The following is a 20552-nucleotide window of genomic DNA, read 5'->3' on the forward strand; positions in this document are numbered from 1 at the left end:
ACTGACCACCAATGCGTCTACACACACATATTGTGTCTATAGTTCCAGTAATAAAAATATTACATTGCAGCTAAGGACATATTATAGTAAACAGAATGATTAGCTCACCTCTCATATCTTTAAGTCTGAATTGTTCGTTTTTTATTTTATTTTATCTATTGCACTGCATAGTGTCTATGGGAGTCACGTGACAAAAGAACGAACCATTCGGAGTAGAAGAGTCATTGAGTAAGAATCGCTCAATTCTGTTTAGTGTACATAACCTACGGAGGTTTTGCGCTGATTTGCGCATGCGCGCCCAGTAGAAAATGAACGACTCACTCTCCGAGACTACTCGTTCTTCTGGGTCACGTTAAAGATTCGTTCAAAAAGAACGAATCATTAATGAACGACCCATCACTAGACTTTACATACAAACACACACAGAAACACACTTGCATATCCAGCAATGAATAAAGAATGGTACAAAAACTTCTCAACAGTTTGGTGAAGAACAATGCCTCTTTCAGCACGATGGAGCTCCTAGCCATAAGGAGAAAGTGATAACTAATTGGCTTTGGGAACAAAACATAAAAATTTGGTTTCATGGCCAGGAAACTCCCCAAACCTTAGTCCTATTGAGAGCCTGTGGTCAATCCTCAAGAGGTGGGTGGACAAACAAAAATTCACAAATTCTGACAAACTTCAAGCATTGATTCTGTATGAATGGGCTGCGCTATCAGTCAGAATGTGTCCCAGAAGTTAATTGACAGGATGCCAGAGTGAATTAAGATTGCAAGATAGATACAACTTAGGTATATAGGTCATCTTAAAGTCAACCTTTATATTATGACTTGTAGTAAGTAGTGACATTTGAGAGGTTTACCGTGTCCTAAAAATATCCTCAGCAGGTATCTAATTCCTAGGACATCCCACAGTTCTGCATATTCTCAATGGAAAATACACAGGAATAAAAGAACAGAGTTGATAATAATTCATTCATCCATTTTCTAAACCACTTATCCTGTACAGGGTGGCGGGAAGCCTGAAGCTTACCCCAGGAGATGGGCACAAGGACAGGGTGCTAATCCATCACAGGACACACACCAATTCTTACACTCCGAGCAATTTGGGAACACCAGTTAGCGTACTCCGCATATCTCTGGTCTGTAGGAGGAAACCAGAATACCAAGTATGAGCAGAACATGCAAACTCCATACACCCAGAACCGAGGCGAGAATCAAATCTTACTGATCAATAATAATTAAAGCAACCAAATTTACAAGTAAGATGTAGAGCAAGAAAGAAAATGGATTGTTAGTTTAACAAAGGAGATATAATGAACTAACCGACACACTAAAGCATTGAAACAGGGAACAAAGAGTGTGGCATGGATGCAATGGTTTACCCTGGCCTTCCCATATGAGTGAACTTACTTGTTATTTTTTGTTTCTGTTTATTTATCACGCTGTCCTATTTTGCATTTCTCTACCCAACTGAATTAGTTAGATTTAGTTTAGTTTAAGACATTTAAGACATTTAAATTTCCTGAAAACTCTCAACTGTGCAGTATGCCCTGAAGATCGAAAAGATCACTGCATTCTAAAGAAATTGCCAGCCACTTGATGAAATAAAAAATAAGCTCACTAATAGGATTTAAAATATTTTGCAAGATATACATTAGAAAACTGCTGTTACTAGTGGGATGTGAGAGAAAACTGGATAATCCAGAGGAAACCCACAACGGATATGGAGAGCATGTGAAACTCCACAAAGACAGTGATATGGCTTTGAGGCTGGAGAAGTTGCAGTTCCCCATGTTTAAATAATCAAATTTTTGTTTTGAGGAGATAATCCTCAACGTTAGCATTATCACTCATATTGTTAGCTGCCTAGCTTGATTCTAAATGCTATTTGCTTAAGTCTCATCCTGGGAAACTTATTGACCTATCTGTTAAGGAACTTTAACTCACTTACTCATTCTTTATGCCACTTATCCTGTACAGGGTCACAGGAGGTGATCCCAATTGGACTCAGGGCACTGGGAGGGGTATACCCTGGACAGGGTGCCAGTCTGGCGGACTACCCGGAGGAAACCGTGTTTCTGTGTTTTACCCCACCTTGTAAAAAAAAGGCAGGAATTGAACCCTCGACCCTGGGGACACAAGGCCAAATTGCTAATGTCACTGTGCTGACTATATTAAAAAATCAATTTATTAATTAATTAATTTATTTATTTATTTATTTATATGTGAGTTGTTTGTTTATCATAACTCATGTTTTGTACATTGATTTTACAGTAAGAATAAATCCAAGGAGTTTAAAAACAAATGTGATGGAATCAGGTGTGTATATAAAAGTGATTTTTTTATTATGTCTACCAAGCAGAAGATAGTATTGGCACCTCACACCTTTGGGATCCCTGGTTCGATTCTGACCTCAGGGTACTGCGCGTGGATTTTCTGTGCAAGTCCTCCCTCCATCCGTCCACATGGGTTTTCTCCAGGTTATTCCTTTTATCTTCCAATAACATGCTGTTAGGTGGATTAGCTGTTGTTCTCAGTATAGCCTGAATGAATGAATGAATGAATGAATAATTAAGTGCCAGTCAGTGGTCAGTCTTTTCCTGTTAAACATCTTCTAATATGGGGAGTAAACATACAAATCTGGCAACCTTATCACCCTAAACACGCCCCATGGTTTAACCAGAGACACGAGGTGTGCTGTATTTAACCAGACTAGTTATTATCTCTTTTCATTCTTTTTCTAATATTATTAATACAGTACATGCGTCAACATATTATCTAGAATTGATCAAACATGTAATTGATCAAACATGTGATTCTAAAGCAAAATAAATATTTCTTTCACAATATTACTGAAGAATTTGATCTAACAATGCATTAAATGATATAGAAAAGATATAGCAAAATTCCCACTATTTAAAAGAACACACCATTTCTTTTATAACTGACTTTGTCTCTTGCTGAAGACAGTGTGTGTGAGTGTCTGTGTGTTTTAACTCTGATTCTGACACACAGAACTAATCAGGTTAATCAGACAAAGAACAAAGGACAGGCACTGTTATGAATCAGTGTTTCGCTCGATAATCAGTAGCTATTTGTAGAAATCAGGGACACGCCTGGCTGATAGACTGAGTTCACTTCTGACCGTAAACACCACAACAATGGACCACCACCGTGCAGTGTTTGGCAGCTGTTCTAGCAAATCGTCAGACATGCCTGATCTCCAGCCATGGAAACCATTCCTAAAATAGACCATATCAGCCTTAATTTGCCATCAGCAGCACACTCGAGCATTGTCGTGTCTATCCTCAGAGAGCCCTTTTTGTGAAAACAACACTAAGTGCTTGAAGCAGTTCTCCAGAGTGATTGCTGAGGCACCCTTAGTCTCTTCTGACCTGTTCCAGCTTGCAGAAACATTTTCTGCAGCAAGTGTACAACATCTTTAGGCTCCTCAATAAGCACTCCGACTAATAAGTCCATGCAGATGAATCATAAATTTGCACAAATGACATAATGACAGTTGGATATAATAAGGATGAGTAAGAGTATAACAGCGTATGGATTCCATCTGGCTTTATCCAGAGTTTAGTAATGGTTTGTGAAATACTTAATACTTTTGCATATTAGTCCCTGGGGAAAGGAATATTATTAAGACCAGGAGAAACGTGTTAAGGCGTTCCGTATCATGTCTCAGGTGATTGAAATACAGCCATCATTAGATGTGGTTAAAATGAAAACAAAAAAAAACAAGCAGGGCTCTGCTTTATAGATACAAGGTGATGAGGAATGAGGTGGGTGGGGCACAATGCACATTTTCTTTGGCAAAATAGCAGACAAATACCAGTAAGGACATCAAGACATTATGTAGAATTTTGGAGAGAATGGTTTTAGATGTTTAGAGGAATTAAAATGGAAAAGCCATACTCCAGCATTTTATAACCTAATCTTAAGGTATAGGGACAAGTATATCTGATTTTCAAGGGGCCCAGAATATTTAGTGGAGTGCACTCACTCACTCACTCATCATCTATACCGCATTATCCTGTATACAGGGTCGCGGGGGGCCTGGATCCTACCCCAGGAGACTTAGGGCATGAGGTGGGGTACACCCTGGGCAAAGTGCCAGTCCATTGCAGAGCACACACACATGCTCATTTACACACTATGGGCATTGGGAATGGTAATTAGCCTAATTTGCAGGTCTTGTGACTGTGGGAGGGAACCGGAGTACCTGGAGGAAACCAATCAGTTTCACTGTGGAAAGCTTGTTTGCAGTGAATGTTGTTGAATTCCAATGCACAACCAGTTTTCTCTGCTTCACTATCAGACCTTTATTTATAAATGGCCACATTTGCATTTTGGTTTCCCAGAGACAGCATGGTTGCTGGGATCTGCTGACACATGAATGCTGCTTTGAGGCTCAGGAGCTGTCCAGAGGTCATTTGGTCTATTGAAAATCATAGTCTGGGGCTTGCTTTAAGTAAACCCTGGCATGATCTACATCAGGTGAGGAAACCATAATTAATACAGAATCAGAGTGTGGACTAAGGTATTCAGAGTTAATGTGATATTTGCCGTAGTTTTTAATATTACTGTTTATTATTTCAATATATACAGTGGTGTGAAAAACTATTTGCCCCCTTCCTGATTTCTTATTCTTTTGCATGTTTGTCACACAAAATGTTTCTGATCATCAAACACATTTAACTATTAGTCAAAGATAACACAAGTAAACACAAAATGCAGTTTTTAAATGATGGCTTTTATTATTTAGGGAGAAAAAAAATCCAAACCTACATGGCCCTGTGTGAAAAAGTAATTGCCCCCTGAACCTAATAACTGATTGGGCCACCCTTAGCAGCAATAACTGCAATCAAGCGTTTGCGATAACTTGCAACGAGTCTTTTACAGCGCTCTGGAGGAATTTTGGCCCACTCATCTTTGCAGAATTGTTGTAATTCAGCTTTATTTGAGGGTTTTCTAGCATGAACCGCCTTTTTAAGGTCATGCCACAACATCTCAATAGGATTCAGGTCAGGAATTTGACTAGGCCACTCCAAAGTCTTCATTTTGTTTTTCTTTCATTCAGAGGTGAATTTTGCTGGTGTGTTTTGGGTCATTGTCCTGCTGCAGCACCCAAGATCGCTTCAACTTGAGTGGACGAACAGACGGCTGGACATTCTCCTTCAGCATTTTTTGGTATACAGTAGAATTCATGGTTCCATCTATCACAGCAAGCCTTCCAGGTCCTGAAGCAGCAAAACAACCCCAGACCATCACACTACCACCACCATATTTTACTGTTGGTATGATGTTCTTTTTCTAAAATGCTGTGTTACTTTTACGCCAGATGTAACGGGACACGCACCTTCCAAAAAGTTAAACTTTTGTCTCGTCGGTCCACAAGGTATTTTCCCAAAAGTCTTGGCAATCATTGAGATGTTTTTTAGCAAAATTGAGACGAGCATTAATGTTCTTTTTGCTTAAGTGGTTTGCGCCTTGGAAATCTGCCATGCAGGCCGTTTTTGCCCAGTCTCTTTCTTATGGTGGAGTCATGAACACTGACCTTAATTGAGGCAAGTGAGGCCTGCAGTTCTTTAGATGTTGTCCTGGGGTCTTTTGTGGCCTCTCGGATGAGTTGTTTCTGCGCTCTTGGGGTAATTTTGGTCGGCCAGCCACTCCTGGGAAGGTTCACCACTGTTCCATGTCTTTGCTATTTGTGGATAATGGCTCTCACTGTGGTTCGCTGGAGTCCCAAAGCTTTAGAAATGGCTTTATAACCTTTACCAGACTGATCGATCTCAATTACTTTTGTTCTCATTTGTTCCTGAATTTCTTTGGATCTTGGCATGATGTCTAGCTTTTGAGGTGCTTTTGGTCTACTTTTCTGTGTCAGGTAGCTCCTATTTAAGTGATTTCTTGACTGAAACAGGTGTGGCAGTAATCAGGCCTGGGGGTGACCACAGAAATTGAACTTGGGTGTGATAAACCACAGTTAAGTTATTTTTTAACAAGGGGGGCAATCACTTTTTCACACAGGGCCATGTAGGTTTGGATTTTTTTTCTCCCTAAATAATAAAAACCATCATTTAAAAACTGCATTTTGTGTTCAATTATGTTATCTTTGACTAACAGTTAAATGTGTTTGATGATCAGAAACATTTTGTGTGACAAACATGCAAAAGAATAAGAAATCAGGAAGGGGGCAAATAGTTTTTCACACCACTGTAGTAATGTGCAAAAGTCTTGAGCCACCCCTCATTTAATCATATTTTGCTTCCAAAGAGCCAGATTTGTTTTTTATATAGTCTTAAGAAATGGTTCTCCAGGCTTCCTGATGGACTTTTGGAAAATTTTTAGCTTTCATTTCCAGTCCAGCCCCTGTACCTGACCAGTCTCAAAGCAACGGGTAAGAAACAGGTGCAGATGATGACTGATGATCAGGCCAGTGATTAGTATACTGGTGATCCTGAATGCTGAGTGGTTGGAAAAAGATGGGAAACGAGGTTGCTGCTGCGGTTATTACATAAACAACCAATTTTTTAATTGTATCCATAGGCACATTGCAGCCTGTCACAGTAAAACAGTTGTTCCCATTTCTTTAATATAATCATAATTAAGTAAAATGAATATAATTACATTTAATATGAAGAAATGAGGGGTGCCTCAAGACTTTTTACACAGCACTGTACTGTATAGTGTATAGTTTCTTAAACAATTAGGCTTTCATTACAAGTGAGTTTCAAGTCAGCAGATTTCCCTTTCAATTTTTATTTCAGAGAAACGTGACGAAATTCTTGTCAGTGTTGACCGAGGAAGCTAAAGTATTCCTTCACATATTCTGTACATTGGCGAAAACAAATCAAAACCTTGCATTCAGTCAAGTGTCACTCATATTCTTTGTGACACCAAACTAGATCTCCTCAAGCTCCGAAATCCAAATCATCCCATGACAGTCTGTCAGTTGTTCTCGGATGTAGAGGGAACCTGCGTTTCTGCAGTACTAATCCTCTAGACTCTAACACTGACAGCTGTCCTCACCTTGTGAATCTATAAACAGAACCCTTCCAATAATGTGCCAACATCTCTCGCCATCTCTCTCCACGCTTCTCTCAGGAGCTGACTGTTTCAACACGAGCATGGAGCCTAAGGATCATCTCGTAATCCTGATGGCTTTTCACATAAACATTCGTGTCGTAGCTGGTTTGTGTGTGTTATCTGGAGATGCCATTGCCTAGGCTATATTTATACAAGGCATTATTGAGGACCAGTGGAAAGAGTCATTTTGGAGACTAGTAGAAAGAGTTAAAGTAAAGCTGAGAACGTTTATATTGGTGGTATGGTGGCTTAGTGGTTAGCGCTGTCACCTTGCACCTTCAGGTTCTGGGTTTGATTCCCACGTCGGGTCTGTGTGCATGGACTTTGCATGTTCTCTCTGTGCTTGGTGGGTCCATAGACACGCTGACATTTCCAAATTGCTTTGCGCGTATAAATGTTGACCGGATGTCGTAAAAATAGGAATAAATACAATGGTCACCATTGGTCTCCATGGTCCCTATAGTTGGACAATAGTGGTTCCTACAGTAGATGGATGGATGAAAACATTTATATCAACAAAGCATTAAGTATCCTTTATAATAACATTAATCAAAAAATAGCTCAATGTAATATAAATAGTTGAAAAAACAATGTAAATTTAAAACCATTACCTGTTCTGAAAGGGAAATAAATGATCTTATAACATATTTGCCCAGGATTAACAGCATATCATTTTAATATATCTGTTATAACTTTATTAGCCATAAAGCAAAAATGTCACAGATAACTTTTTTTTTTTTTTTTTGCTTTTCTTTATGCTTTGGATTGTTCACATTCTCCAGCCTGCACCCATTGGATGCAACGAAAATATAAATAGAGGCTATAAATGACACACAACTTTTGTGTTAACTGAATTAGTGTTTTTTTTTCCTCATCCCAGTGTGTTTACAGTTACAGAGGCCCAAATTACGGGAAAGAAACATCAGGACGTGCGCAGAGCCCCATTCCGTCCCATTCCTGGTTTTACGATAGGCGTGACTACATGCAGAGAGGATGTGGATTCTACTCCATATCAGCAAGCTCACTCTGATATGCTATTCAAAATACATTATCTATGAACAAGCAGATAACAAATGTCATAACTCCCACACATCCTGCCATTCTAATATCGATAGCCTGAGGAAGCAAGACCGGCAGCATATGAAAAATGCAGAGTTTAATTTAGTGAGTGCGAGAGCCAAAAGTCTTAACAAAAATATATAAACAGGCATGAATCATCTCAACAGCAGTCACACTAACCAATCGTACACATCTGCCAGTTTATAAACCATAGACGTTAACAGTATGGAGTTTGTAAACTCTTGCTCCTATAAACTGATGCAGCATGGTAGACGCTGTGCACTTCATGGACGTTTCTGTGTTACTGACCGCATGCTGGTTAACATCAGCTGTTTAGCCTTGCAGACAAACATCCACGCTAAAATAAAGTACATGCAGGTTTGATTAGTCAAAGGGTCACAGCAGGTCTAAGTACATATATCTCCCTATGTGGGTGACTGAACTCTGCAAATCATAACAATCTATTTGGTTATACTTGAACTGAGGTAGTGTTTGCAATTTGTAACCCTTTTTAAAAAAAACATACTGTATATACACCGATCAGCCGTAACATTATGACCTCCTGATTAATATTGAGCAACATACTGTAACAGTGATTGATGCACTGTGAGTTCTGATACCTTTCTATCACATCCAGTGATAACCTTTTCATCGGTTTGATCCACACTAGCGCTGCTCTTGGATCAGACTACATGGACCAACCTTCACCCACCATGTGCACCAGTTAGCCTTGACCACCCATGACCCTGTCGGCTGTTCACGAGAAAGGTTTTCCTTCCTTGGATTACTTTTGGTATGTCCTGACCACTGCAGCCTGGGAACATCCCACAAGAGCTGCAGGTTTGTATAGTCTGACCTAATAAAACAGGTACTGCAGCTTAAAGTTTCATTCTGAGATGATTTTCTGCTGGTCCTGGTTATTAAAGATGGTTATTTGAGTTATTAGAGTCTTCCTGTCAGCTCAAATCAGTTTAATAATTTCCTTCTGGTTTTTCTCAACCAAGATGGTTCCGTTCACAGACTCACTGAATGTTTTTTTTACCGGTCTTGTGTCAGTTTAAGAGATTGTTTGGAGTAAAATGCCAGGAGATCACTGAGTAGCTCACACTATCATATTTAGTTCGATTCCCAGTTAATGCTGTAACCTCCTACAGCTGTGGGCCTAGAGAGAGCTGATTGGCCGAGCTCTCTCAGTGGGGTGGGATGGGATAGGAGCCATATAGTGCTCTCACATTAATCACGGCTCTACAGCCAATCGTGCCCTGATTTTACCCTGGATAGGCTTCAGGCCTACAACAACTGTACACCAGTTAAATGCTATGGAAAATGGATAGATGGATGTAAGGATGGATAATTACATGTACAATACTCTAGTACTAGTATATTATTTTACAAAGAATAATATAATCTGCAAAATTATGCTTTTCTGGTTAACATGACTGTCCTTTTAACTTCATAAGTGAGAAAACATATACTAATAAGTAGAAGTCATTATTTGTTACATATATATTACAGAATGAGTATATGAAAAAAAATTTTCTTTACATATCCTACAGTATATAGGAAGCTGAGGGTCAGGTACAGTAGGATATGGAGCAGACAAGGTTAAGAGCACAACAGTGGCAAATTTGTGGAGGAGGGACTTAAACCACCAACATTCTGATCAGTAAACCCCCAGCCTTACTCCGCTAAGCTACCACTGACCTTCCCATCTATGAGTCACTGTGCTGATATTAGGAAATGCCTTGTATTTTAAAATATTTTTCAGAGATATGTACAGTAGGAGCAGTTCTTGTTCGCCTCCTACACAACTGCTCAACTTAGTGTCTTCAAGAAATCCCATCGGACAGACATGGACCTGTATAAGTGTCAATTTGTATGTAGTTATGCTTTTATAATCCTGTTTTAATAAAATGTTTTAAAGGCTTGCTAGAATAAAAAAAAAACACATTCGTCAGCAATTTCGGCAGGAATCTCTTGGTATCAACAAACTAAAGGTTATACTACAAAACAGCTGTGTGGTAACTGGAAAAACCCACATTCTGGACACTCTCGGGGCAACAGATGTGTTCCCTCCGCTTGTGTCAAAATATATATAAATATAGGGGGCAGGATGCCTAGTTAATGTGTTGTAAAACATTTTACATTCAAGGACTTGTGCATTTTAATGGCACTCATCCTGCATACTGTATGTCATTTGAATTGTGAAAAAACAAAAAAAAACAAAAACAAGAGGTTTCCTTTACAAGCTGGTGTACAAAAATCATCTATTCTTGCTCTGGACTAACAATAGATACATGTTGCCTCGTCCTCTTGATAGATGTCAAATAAACACCACTGAGCTTATCTCAGGTTCGAGTGTTAGTGGTACCAAAATAAACCAGTGGGTATAATGGGGATGTGCAGAGCACAGGATCTCTCTGAGATTTGTGTATACATGTGGCATATTAGTTAGGGATCAATGCAATACACAGCAGCACAGGTGTTTTTTAGCACCCTTATATCTTTGTAAATTGTACAGCAGACCTACTGTACTGTAAGTAAACCATGTTAGTCGGTATAGGAGGTGAGGGTTTCAGTCGTAATGCGCTAAAGCTGAAGGATTTGAACTCAATTTGGGAGAACTGATTAGGAAAACACACAGGAATGCTGCTCCTTACAGAGCTCTAAGGTCATCAAAAGTGGCAGAGGGAATAGAAAACACTTCTGCGTAACCTTAGAGGGGATTAAATAGACGCTCCAAAAGACACATTGTGATATGTGTATAGTATAACACAAACCACTAACTGAAATGAATCACAAGTGGAACATGATGCCATGTGGTAACTGTCTGTTTCAGTTAGTCACAGCTTTTTAAGGGGGAACTATTATACAAAATGTATCTAGCCAGTTTTAGACATTTAGACATAGGACATTCCAGGAGGAGCATTAACAGATATATTTCGGAAGACTTCCGAGCCCTACATTAACTTAAAGAAATAATTAAATGTGGGACCCTAAAGGCCACATATTATAGCCTAAAGTGCATAAGTTACAACTGCAAATATTTCTTTACATGATTTAAGGTACATTACCTTGTTTAATTATGTGCATTTGTTCATACTTTTGCATTTATTTACTTTGTCATTATTGGCAGATTGTCCATAAAGAAACATACATACTAGGGTGAGTCAAAAATTATCCGCACTCTGGCTGAATTATTTAAATTAACTTTTAGATAAGACAAATACATAGTTTTTTTTTTTTTCAACCTATTATCCTTGCTTTTCAATATACTTTGTCTATCTGTCAAAAAGCTTTCATATTCCTCCATTAAAGAATCTGAAGTGAATCTTCACCCTAGGGGATCTTTCAGTTGACCAAATATAGGACTATAGAAAGGATGCTTTAATACCTCGAACACAGTTTTTTCAAAATGTCAATAGTGGGCAGAACTGTGCTGATGTGCACAACGCCCTTGGATAGCGGTCCTCTGCGTTTAATAATATAAATTTAGGCTTTAGCTCTAAGCATCTCACTGTAACTAGCATTGTTGATTGTTGAACCTTTTTCCTGATAACATTTCTATACTGGCCCTTGAGAATCGTAGCAAACTGTTAGCATGACTTCTCCAGCTGATGTTGACTTGAATTTGGTTGAGTTGAACTTTTCCTTGGTCAGCGATTGAGGATGTTTTCGTGATGAGCCACATGAGGCCATGTCTTGTCACCATAATTCTTTTTAAGAAACGTTTTCCTTAGAGTATCGCTGCAAATCAGTAGACAGTAGCCTTGAATGGAAAGTGCTGATAAGACAATGCGGCCAACAGAAGTTTTAATATCTTCAAGAAACCAGATAAACACACCAATACACAGATGCATGGATACGAGGAATAATGAGATAAAAAAAACAACAAAAAAAACAGAGGCTGGTAAGAGAAAAACTTTTTCCAGGTTCTATACTGTATGTACATGTAAATGACAGGAAAGGTATTCTTATCAATATTTGTTAAATTGGTATTGCAGCACCAAATGGCACCAGAACCAGAAAATAATCACCATCTGAGGGTAAAAGTAACTCCAAGTTTGTGTAAGCTCATCTCCAGGTCAAGACCTTGTGATATCCCTGGACAACAACCAAATCACTCCTTCAGCCACCGCCCGCAATCTTGGGGTAACCGTGGACAATCATTTGTCATTTTCCCCACACATCGCTGACCTTACTCGCTCTTGTCAATTTCTTCTTTACAATATCAGAAGAATTCACCCATTTCTTTCTTCACAGGCTACTCAGGTGTTTGTTCAGTCCCTTGTTATTTCAAGACTGGACTACTGCAACTCACTCCTGGCAGGCCTGCCTCTGTCCACGATTCGTCCTCTGCAACTGATCCAGAATGCAGCAGCACGTCTCGTTTTTAACCACCCCAAGTTCTCCCACCCCACCCCACTTCTCCGCTCCCAGCACTGGCTTCCTGTAGCTGCCCAGATTCAAAACACTGATGCTTGCCTACAAAGCTAAAAATGGCCGAGCACCCACTTACCTCTCTGCGCTAATTACACCACGCACTGCACCACGTTCCCTCCGGTCCTCCAGCACTGCTCGCCTCATCCCACCATCTCTCAGAGATCGAGGGCGGCATTCATCCAGGCTCTTTTCTGTTCTAGCACCTAGGTGGTGGAATGAACTTCCTCTAGATGTTCGTACATCAGAGACTTTGACTATCTTTAAACAACGACTCAAGATGCATCTGTTTCTCCAGTACTTGGACTAACCCCCCCCCCCCCCAAAAAAAAACTAATGGCACTTAGTTATTAACCTAGTTAACCCACTGTAAGTATGTATCCAATGATGTAAACATTAAAGCACTTTTTGTAAGTCGCTCTGGATAAGAGCGTCTGCCAAATGCCTAAATGTAAATGTAAATGTGTAAGCAAATGTAAAATAATATTGTATTTTATACAATAATATTGTAATAATATTGTATTTTAGAAATGTAGAATAATATAGTACGCAAAAAGTTTCGAGATTGTTGGCTAACCCAGTTTTCCAGCAAATTTTGGTTACATTTTTATCCTAATCATTTTACAAGGTCTGTATCTATGTACTAAATGTGTGCCAGCTCAACAGCAGGCGGCAAGCAGGTAGCATCAATCTCTACCATGATCCCATATGTTGTCTTGCTGATTACATAACATGCCATCTGTGTGATGCATCAAATATACTCAAAACAGATATCATATGCATCTACATATACAGTGGTGTGAAAAACTATTTGCCCCCTTCCTGATTTCTTATTCTTATTTTTTTTTTTTTTTTTTTTATAAATTTAGTCCTGTCCAATTCTTTTTTCGATTTTCTCCCCAATCTAGTCGTGGCCAATTCCTCCCCGTCACCAGGGGGCTCCCACATTAAGGCTACCACAACCACTCAGTCGGGAGGGCGAAAGCTATCCCGTGTTTCCTCCGAACCACGTGACGCGAGCCGACCGCATCTTTTCGAACTGCTCGCTCACGCACCGTTAGGGGCGGAGTAACACACTCGGAGGAAAGCGCTAGCTGCCCCTTCCGCGTGCGCGAGCTTACAGACGCCCCTGATTGGCTGTAGAGCCGTGATTAATGCGGGAGCCCAAATACCTCTCATCCCGCCCCCCTGAGAGAGCCCGGCCAATCAGCTCTCTCTGTGCCTCCGGCTGTGAGAGGAAAACAGCATCACCCGGGGTTCGAACCAGCGACCTCCAGATGATAGGGCGAGCGCTTTACCACTGCGCCACTCGGAGGCGGATTTCTTATTCTTTTGCATGTTTGTCACACAAAATGTTTCTGATCATCAAACACATTTAACTATAAGTCAAAGATAACACAAGTAAACACAAAATGCAATTTTTTAAATGATGGTTTTTATTATTTAGGGAGAAAAAAATTCAAACCTACATGGCCCTGTGTGAAAAAGTAATTGCCCCCTGAACCTAATAACTGGTTGGGCCACCCTTAGCAGCAATAACTGCAATCAAGCGTTTGCGATAACTTGCAACGAGTCTTTTACAGAGCTCTGGAGGAATTTTGGCCCACTCATCTTCACAGAATTGTTGTAATTCAGCTTTATTTGAGGGTTTTCTAGCATGAACCGCCTTTTTAAGGTCATGCCACAACATCTCAATAGGATTCAGGTCAGAACTTTGACTAGGCCACTCCAAAGTCTTCATTTAGTTTTTCTTCAGCCATTCAGAGGTGGATTTGCTGGTGTGTTTTGGGTCATTGTCCTGCTGCAGCACCCAAGATCGCTTCAGCTTGAGTTGACGAACAGATGGCCGGACATTCTCCTTCAGGATTTTTTGGTAGACAGTAGAATTCATGGTTCCATCTATCACAGCAAGCCTTCCAGGTCCTGAAGCAGCAAAACAACCCCAGACCATCACACTACCACCCCCATATTTTACTATTGGTATGATGTTCTTTTTCTGAAATGCTGTGTTACTTTTACGCCAGATGTAACGGGACACGCACCCTCCAAAAAGTTAAACTTTTGTCTCGTCGGTCCACAAGGTATTTTCCCAAAAGTCTTGGCAATCATTGAGATGTTTTTTAGCAAAATTGAGACGAGCCTTAATGTTTTTTTGCTTAAAAGTGGTTTGCGCCTTGCAATTCTGCCATGCAGGCCGTTTTTGCCCAGTCTCTTTCTTATGGTGGAGTCGTGAACACTGACCTTAATTGAGGCAAGTGAGGCCTGCAGTTCTTTAGATGTTGTCCTGGGGTCTTTTGTGGCCTCTCGGATGAGTTGTCTCTGCGCTCTTGGGGTAATTTTGGTCGGCCGGCCACTCCTGGGAAGGTTCACCACTGTTTCATGTTTTTGCCATTTGTGGATAATGGCTCTCACTGTGGTTCGCTGGAGTCCCAAAGCTTTAGAAATGGCTTTATAATCTTTACCAGACTGATAGATCTCAATTACTTTTGTTCTCATTTTTTTCTGAATTTCTTTGGATCTTGGCATAATGTCTAGCTTTTGAGGTGCTTTTGGTCTACTTCTCTGTGACAGGTAGCTCCTATTTAAGTGATTTCTTGATTGAAACAGGTGTGGCAGTAATCAGGCCTGGGGGTGACTACAGAAATTGAACTGAGGTGTGATAAACCACAGTTAAGTTATTTTTTAACAAGGGGGGCAATCACTTTTTCACACAGGGCCATGTAGATTTGGATTTTTTTTCCTCCCTTAATAATGTAAACCTTCATTTAAAAACTGCATTTTGTGTTTACTTGTGTTATCTTTGACTAATAGTTAAATGTGTTTGATGATCAGAAACATTTTGTGTGACAAACATGCAAAAGAATAAGAAATCAGGAAGGGGGCAAATAGTTTTTCACACCACTGTATATCACATATGGAAATAAAAAAATTATTAAACACCAGAAAATTATGAAGTTAAAGGGTCTCGGATTTCAAAAATAAAACCCTATCCTGGACTTTAGACATCATGCAATGGCATTTTCCTGTTTGAGATACCGTCAGGTGACACATTCACCAAAATAAAAAGTGTCCTATTATATTGCTGGGCCATGGTGAAGAGCTTCACTCATCTTCTGTACCGCTTTATCTTATGTTCAGGGTCACGGGGAGACCTATCCCAGGAGACTTAGGGCACGAGGCGGGGTACACCCCAGATGGCAATCCAACCCAGGGCTTCACTCACTCAGGCAATTTAGGGTCCCCAATCCGGAAAATTGGGAATGCAAGTTAGCGTAATCTGTATGTCTTTGGACTGTGGGAGGAAACCGTAGTACCCGGAGGAAACCCATACACAGACCCAAGACGAGAACTGGAGGTGCTAAGCTCCTGTGTTGGGATGTGGTAAAGGTCACAGCGTCCTGGAAGAGTCCACACCCATAGGGACAGAAACGATTCATCATAAGATAAAGGTGATCAGTCAGAAGGACAAAAGGATCCAAACATTGTCATCGACTGCTCCACATCATCAATTGCTAAATTATCCAAGAAACCCTTACTTCTATGTGTGTGTATGAAATTGTCACAGGTGCAGCCTCTCAGTGTTACTCATACCTCACCGTGTTTCAAGCCAAAGCAGTAGACGATAGAGGGCACGTTATTGAAGGTTGCGCACTTATCGTGTATTCGTCTTTTGGAGTGAGGTCAAGCCTGAGTCAAGCCATTCAAGGATAAAGATGATGGATGGTTATTAGTTCAGAGATGAAAGTCCCGATGTTTTCCTATAACTATAGCAACAACAGCAGATGTTCGAGTTTCAAAAAGCAGTTCTGATCTTCTTCTCTCATACCAGAAAATGAGACATGTGAACGTACATGTGCCCTCGGCATCTCAATGCCCCAGTGTTTATAAGACAGGAAATCTGCAGCACATCAGGACGCTGGATGTAAATCAGGAAGGTTTCCTTCCTGCTTACACTTGATGGAAACAGGTTTATCAGAAAATATCCCAGATTTCAGGAGATTCATGGACACAATCAGTCTGTAGCACTGGCATGGTTGATAAGCTGCAGAGTCAAGATAAGAAGAAATGGATTTCCTGCCACACTGGATCCTGCTTGGTTGATCATTTGATCTGATGTGTGTTGTGCTGGGATTAAAAACGATTACTTTTAAATACACCTAAGAAAACTGAATCTACGTGCTGCGGGGCACCTAGGAATATGAAAAAAAAAATCATATACGTAGGTTTAATTTTCCTGTCCTGGGTGACTGAGCTGCTAATTTGTTTACCGCACTGATCTTCATAGCTTATGCATTTTAAACTGGTTTATTTGACTACATTTAGATGTTAGAGCATTCCTTCCTCACACTGTAAGAACTGAACAAACCCTCCAAAACCTTCCAGGTTTTCTGAAGATCAATTTTAAAGCACAGCTGTGTAAGCTCTGGTTGTTATCTTAGATGACCCGCACATGCTTACTTACCTCAGTTACCAAATGCGAGCTAGCTTAGCTTTAGCTAAAATGCTAAGGTGGCTAGCATTAATTCTCTTTACTTTGCACTTGATTGAAATCGGTCACCCATACCCTACACATCATCCCATGTCAACTCCTACATTGCTTGTGATGAGTTAAATTACAACCTTTCCAGTTTGGTGTTTTACTAGAATGAAGTGAAGTTGGACACCTGCAATGGAGCGGTCACTCAAATGGGCCATGCCGCAAACAATGCATAATTTTATGCCTTGATATAATTTTCCCTGATGAGTTACATAATAATTCACATCAATACATGTTTTACAGGTAAGAAATCTAGCTAAGATAATGTTTATTTTTATTCAAGTTTGACATTTTAACACGAGGCTGTATGGGGATTGACCCACCTAGTGGTCATTCATAAACTGCACATTGGACTCAGTTTTCAGAATCGGAGGAATACAAGGAGGGTAAAAAGTAATCTGCATTATAAATTGGTAACAAAGTCCATATTTGTAATATGAATAATAATGTATTACATAGGAAAAATTACATTTCAACATAGGCACCGGTGGTGTCAACCAGTTTCCCCAATTGGCCGGGGATGGAATATACAGTCTTCAGAAGGAAGTTGTTTGGAATATTGCTGAGAACTTCCTGAATCCGTGCCTCCAAGTCCTCCAGTGTGCGAGGCTTTGTCCTGTACACCTTCTTCCTTTGCATAACCCCACATGAAAAAAATCACATCTGGACTTCTGGGAGGCAATCCATGAGGTCCATGTCGTCCCAGTCAACGTCCTGGAAAATGCAGGTCTAACATTGCCTGCACAGTAAGAGCACAATGGGGTGATGCACCATGGGGTGAATTTAAAGTCTGAAAATGCCCAGTACTACATACATGCAATGAAAAGTGCATAAAGACAGAATGTTAGATGATCTGTGTAAAATGGGACTTGAAATGTATGCATTCTGAAAATTAAAAATGTTTGGGAAGACGGAGGATGTGCCAATCAAAATGTCGAAAAACTCAAAAGACCCAAATGGATCATTGTCTATGAGCAATGAGAATGAGAACTGACAGAACATAAAAGTGAAAGTAAGAGGTCATGGGGTTGACGCTGTAATGTACTGAAAGGTTAATAGGGCATGGGAAGTGCATGGGAAACTCAAGTCATTAGCTCAGTGCTAAACCCCTGCGGGGCAAAAAGTGATTTAACAGGTCAATTTACTAAAAGAAGAAGAAGAAGAGACAGTAAAATAGACAGTACGATAACTTGGCTTCTTATCTGAACTGATGTGTTAAAAAAAAAAACTGTTTCTTCTTTCTGTAGCTCTTTGCTTAAAATGACATAATGAATTCTGTTTAAAGACATCAAGGCTCTCTAATGAAACCATTCCTCAAAGAATGACGAGTTAACAAAAATAGTCGCAAGCAACGATGAGCGGGCCCAAGCACCCTGCGCTATCGCATGAGTCTGTAATTTATGAGTGTGTGTGCGCGTGTGTATCTTGTGTAAAGACTTTCAGGCATCTTGATGGCAGAAGATTCCAACCTGTCTGACAATTTTCATGAATTTCTGAGCATGATAAGACCCAAAAAGCCCAAAAAGGTGGGGGACAAAAGAATCCTTAGGAAAACAAGAGTGTCCTGCGCACCCAATAGTGCTTGGGAAGAATACAAGTATTATGGTAAAAACTTATTGTGGCTCAGTGGTAGGTTTCTTGCCTGCCATGTGGAAGGCCCAGGTTCAATTCCCATTTAACTCCAGCCACTGGATGCAGTGCCGGTCCCAAGCCCAGATAAAAATGGGAGGGTTGTATCAGGAAGGGAATCTGTGCCAAGCTTGCGTGTGGATTGAATGGTCCGACTGGCGACCCCTTGCTGGGAGCAGCTGAAAGACCAACAACATTATAGTAAGAACTCTTGCAGGCCAGAATTGAACCAGCGTCTTACAAAGCATTGCTCCTCCTGTACATCATGAAATACTGGATTGGTTCATAAGTCGTATGTTTTTTTCCGCTCTCCTGAGTGTGAGGCAGCTTCATTTCTCACAAGGTTTACTTGTGCACTGCATTCTACATGGAGCCTTCAAAAAAAAAAAACGAAAAAAAAAAAACATTGTGGTAATTAACATTTCTCTTGTACTGTTTTCTAAAATCCGGCGGATTACTGTAAGTCTGTAAGAGATTTACGGTCCTGAGCCTGACTCAAGCTCTCAGCTGTCAAACAGCTTTCTTCCTCTGGTTTTAACAGCTCTCACTAAGCCTCCCTTAACCAAAGAAGGACTTGTTTGATGAAACGCACCTCTCCGAGTTCCCGGGAGAGTTCAAGGTACGAGTGACTTTCATCAGCGGAGAGATGTGAAGTGAAACAAATCCTCCAGTAAATTCCCGCGCTGGCTCACAACAGAAGATAATGCTCGTCATCTGAAACACACACACACACACACACACACGCACACGAGTGCCAGAAAATAAAAGAGGACAAAAACACTGTTTTGAGCCAACACAGTTATAACATCATTACCATTTCAAAAATGAAACAAATTCTTTAAGATCAAAATACTGTAGATACAGATCACATCGTACATCAGTCATCAGACTGATCATTTGTTATCTCTTTATGGCTTTTGGGTTTAATAAATGCGCGCGCACACACACAGCTGGGTGTAATAGAGTTCAAAGCATTTAAGTGAAACTAGAGATTATGTCTTACGAAAAGTGAAAACAAGGTTGGCCATGTGGTCGGCCTTAAGCGAATACCAGAGCTGGCGAGTGTAAATAGCATGCTCTTATCTTGCCCGTCCTTTGGCTGTGCACCATGTTATTACCAGTGTTTTTAATCCACCATCAGGGGGACCGTATCGCAGGAGTAATAACAGACCAGCTCAGGCATTTCTAAAGACGATTCAGATGATGGCACGCACACGATCAACTTTCTGTCACACAGCATGTCTCGGTCTGGACACAAAAGATCACACACTTCGAACATCACGTTTATACACCACCTGAATTTCTGTGCTCAAATCTAGACGAGTGGATGATGGCTGGAGCTTCAAAGCAAGAAAAAAAAAAAAGAAGTTTTTAAATCCTCTTAGATTAAATTTAATTACATTAAAATTATAATGCATATTTCAGTTCATAAACAATATAATAAAAGCTTGGTTTCAGTTACAAAGGAAGGAAAAATAATCATATTATTAGGAGCAAGGACGTCTTCGCTAAGCAGGAGCCCCAGCTTGATAAAGGACAGCCTGAAAACCATTAAGTCTCGTGAACATCCTAAAGATTTAAGTGTCTTTACTGCATCTTTCTATTGCAGGTATTTCTCACAGGCCAAATATATCTCGCTGCCTCCATCTACTGGCAAACCAAAGTAAAGGGGGAAAAATGAGGTGAGGGAAAAATAAAGTTAAATTCAATTCTTAAATTAAATTAAGATTTTTTCGTTTTTTTTTAACAAAACTTAAATAGACAGATAGAAAGGGAGTTTGACA

This window comes from Clarias gariepinus, chromosome 3 (assembly GCF_024256425.1).
Source record: "Clarias gariepinus isolate MV-2021 ecotype Netherlands chromosome 3, CGAR_prim_01v2, whole genome shotgun sequence".
NCBI classification, from domain to species: domain Eukaryota; kingdom Metazoa; phylum Chordata; class Actinopteri; order Siluriformes; family Clariidae; genus Clarias; species Clarias gariepinus.